The sequence below is a fragment of the Saimiri boliviensis genome, chromosome 14 (assembly GCF_048565385.1).
Source record: "Saimiri boliviensis isolate mSaiBol1 chromosome 14, mSaiBol1.pri, whole genome shotgun sequence".
Taxonomy (NCBI): Eukaryota; Metazoa; Chordata; class Mammalia; order Primates; family Cebidae; genus Saimiri; species Saimiri boliviensis.
In genome coordinates, this window is record NC_133462.1 from 86,090,920 (window position 1) to 86,095,293 (window position 4,374).

Genomic DNA, 4,374 nt, shown 5'->3' on the forward strand with positions numbered 1-4,374 from the left:
GTTTATGTTGCAGTGAAAGAACACCAGGCAGGGTACACAAAGGTTAAGCTTTGAGTGTCCCTTTACTAGTTACCTGCCTTGAGTTTTTACCAATTTTTTTTTCTTATGAGGACACTAAACTGTAAGGACAAAATGATATGACATATAGAAAGGATTTACTGAATCATAAAACTTTTTTAAAACTTATATTATTAAGATCAGGGTGGTAGTTTGGAAGCATTAACTTTTCAGAGAATAGAGGATTTGCACTTTGTAACCCAGGGTGTGACAGCAAGCCCACTGTGGCTGGTGAGGAAGCCCTTGTGTTCAGAGAGAACATTCAGTCACTTTCAGGGTGTCCTCTTAGGGCATCCCAGGAGCTTCGCTGGAGGGAGGCAAGCAGACAGGCTTAACTGCTTTGCACCTGACAAGCATTGCCCTTATTGAGTGAGGCGAGGAGGAGGCAGAAGAGCTGAGAATAGGAAGGTGTAATTACTACACGATCCAGGCAGGGGTGTTGTCTTACATCATCTCATAGGAAATTTTTTGGCTTCCAGATCATTTTAAGAGGCAGAGAAAGAGAAATTCCGTTCACCGGAGGCAGCATATGGTGCTACTGGATTGTGGAAATGAGAGGTCCAGCTTGGGGCTTTGCTGGCCATGGAATTTTTTTTTTTTTTTTTTTTTTTTTTTTTTTTTTTTGTAGTTCTTGCATGCATCCAATTAGCTAAAGTTAAAGGTGAACATAAGCTTTTGAGTTATTTCCAGGATGGATGTGTTTTGATATGTTCCATTTTTTTTTCAGCAGATATATTCCCCCATTTGAAGGGAGAAACTCTTTAATGCTTTGCATATCCTGGGTAAAATCATTCAACCTATTAAAATATGTTTTCAGAGAATCAAGTTCAGAGGGAGATACTACTTGTTAAATGTAAATAATACATTCTATCAGGTCAACAAACTCAGAAATTCTCTTCGACATTTTTATTTGAACATTCAAATTATTAACATTCAGCTTAGTTTTTTATTTTAAGACCCCATTCTGCCATGATGACTGACTTTAATCTCAATAGATTTGGATTCTAATTTAAATTTCAGGGGCCTTATGTTTTATATTTTGTCAGGTATGAGCTAGGCGGTTTTCTTTCTTTCTTTTTTCTTTTTTTCTTTTTTCTTTTTTTTTTTTTGAGAGGGGGTTTCTCTGTTTCCCAGGTTGGACTTGAACCCCTGGGTTCAAGCGAGCCTACTGCTTCAGCCTCCTATGGCTAAGGTTAAGGTTTGTTTTTGTTTTCTGTGTTTATTTTTTTGAGTCAGGATCCTACTTTGTCACCCAGGCTGGAGTGTAGTGGTGTGTTCATGGCTCACTGGAGCCTCAATTTCCTTGGCTCAACTAATCCTCCCATCCCAGCCTCCCAAATAGTTGGGACTACAGGTGTCTGGCTGCTTTTTAAAATTTTTGTAGAGATGGGATTTTGCTGTGAGATCAGGCTGTTCTCAAACTCCTGGCCTCAAGTAATCCTCCTGCCTCAGCCTCCCAAAGTGCTGGGATTGTAGGTGTACCTGGCCCTAGGTTAGGTTGTGATGCATGTGACAGCATGGAGAAGCAGGTGGATCTGGTCTTTGATATATCACTTAGCTTTCAGCTGAGATGACCATCTCTTTGTCCAGGATCTACAGCCCTTCACAGGTGCCTCTGTTCTTTTCACTTCAATGATATCCTGTATGTCTTAGAAATCACTCATTATTTCATGGAGATATTTCTTTTCTTCCTTTTTTTTTTCTACAGCTGTATAGTTTTACAATTCTTCTCATACATTTGTTAACTTGGGTAGTTTCCAGTATTTTAAAATTACAAATACTTACGCAGTGAATGGCCTTCTTCATATGTATTTTGTGTCATTGAAGGTTATGTTTTTAGTGCAAATTCTTAGAGAAACAACAAGGTCTCCTTGGGGAAATGCCTAATTCTGGGCCTGGAACAGAAAGATAGGAGGTTAACTTGAATAGCTAATGATAAAAAGTAAGAAAGTGCTCCAAAAGTGATGAGAGCATGACAAAAAGACACCGGAGCAAGATTGAATGAGTTCCAACTGACCAAATCAGGAACAATTTGAGTACCAAAATAAGTAAGTGTCCAAGGCGGGATGTGAACCCAACTTTGTTTCGTACTGACCGGCTCCCTCCACAGAGCAAATTTTCTTGCACAGCTCCATTCAGCAGCCCATGGAAGTGCTTGGTTCTCCACCTTCTGACAACAGAGGATATTGTTACAATGTTGAGTTTTTGCCTATTAGTGAAGAATGATAACTCTGTGTAGTTTTAATTTCCATTTCTCATTCTAGAAAATAATTTGAACATTTTCTCGTTTTTCTGGGGACCGTTTTACATAGTTTCTTTCATATTTCTGAGTACCGTTTTGCATAGTTCCTTATTTGTATTTTAGGGATATTAGACATTTATTGGTCATATATGCTACAAACACTTTATTCCAATTTTTCATTTGTCTTTTAACTGTGCTCATGGGATTTTTTGTTTGTTTTGTGCCAAAGTATTTAAACCTGTTTATATAACCAATTTATCAATCATTTCTTTTTAATTTGTATTTTTGTTATAATTAGAAAACTTGACATTACTCTCAGGTTATATAAAAAAATTCATCCATGTTTTCTTCTAGAACTTATGTAATTGCCCTTATTATATGTAGCTAGGGGCTCGGGATGGGTTTTTTTTTTTTTTTTCCTCTATTGCATTTCTATTAGTTTAGTTTATATTCCTCTTTTTTGCTTTCCACCATTCTGCATTCCTGCTGGCATCCTGCATTTCCCTTTGATCCCAGCATTCTTTTAGTTTCCTGTGCTGAGGTTGAGGCATAGTTTACAGAGAGAACTTGAGGTATCTACCTTTGCCACTTTGATATGTAGAATCTACAATAGTGTAGTCAGTACTATTTAACAGAAATATGACTTGAGTCACATATGTATTTTTAAATTTGCTATTAGTCACATAAACAAAGGCTAAAAGAAACAGGTGAAATTAATCTTAATGTATTTTATTTAACTCAGTATATCCAAAAGATTATAATTCCAACATGTAATTAACATAAAGATTTTAAATAAATTTTTATGTATTTTCCCATAATCTTCCAAATCTGATATGATTTTTAGACTCACAACACACCTCAATTCAAACTAGCCACATTCAAGTGCCCAGTAGCCACAGGTAGCCAATGGCTACCATACTGGATGGTACAGAACTAGGTATTCCTACTTATCCTCATGGAAGACACATGAATCAAGTGATATAACTAGCACCCGTAATCTGGGAGACTTGATCTGGAAGGAAGATTCAAATAATGGTTGGTCAGTTCTGGGAATTTTAGAAATTCCACAATATGACCTCTGAGGGCACAATTCTCCAAGTAGGAAGCAAAGATCATATATGGAGTTTCCTTTCTTTGGCTCCTTTATAAAGGTTCTTAGACATCTTACCAAGCTGTAAGCAGTATGCACAACTGGAAATCACCATGCCAGTTTTTTACTTGTGGAGAGAGGCTTTTCTGCACCCATGGTGTTGGAAAGCTTACTTTTTTCATGTTAGCATACTAGCAATGTCACTAGTAAAATATCAAGATTCCATGAACCTTATTGAATTTTGTTAACCTGATGGTTTAGGGAAGTTATGGCTTAAGGAGGAATCCTAATATTTCAAAAAGGTAGAGTTATGGTTAAAACAAGCCCTATATGTTTTTAGAGGTGATGACTGGTACTGTTTTCTGGGTGAGTGAATTTTAGAACATCTACTTTTTCGGAAATGGTTGTCAGTCATTCTTAAATGAAATGATGAGACTCTAGAATGAAGATTATTTGCTGGTATTGAGCAATATTTGCTCCTTGACAATTCTATTGTCTAGGACAACCTTGGAAAATGGACCATGAGTTATAAAGCTGCTGCAATATAAGATATCAGAAATCAGAGGGCAGAAGAAACAGTATAAAGATTGATTAATAGAGGCTGGGCACAGGAGCTTATGCCTGTATTTCAATACTTCCAGAGGCTAAGACTGAAGGATCATTTGAGGCCAGCTTAGTTAGGCAATATAACAAGACCTTGTCTCTATAAAAAAAATTACAAAGTAGCTGATGCTGATGGTGTATACCTGTCCCTACTACTCAGGAAGCTGAGGTGGAAGGATCGTTTGAGCCCAGGAGCTTGAGGCTGCAGTGAGCCGTGATCATGCCACGGCACTTTAGCCTGAGTGACACATATGTATATATTTTTTCATAGATAAATATCTATGTATTTATATAAGATATATATGTATAACAGATATATATATATATATATATATATATATATATATATAATTTTTTGATTAAAAAAATCTAAAGGATGTTC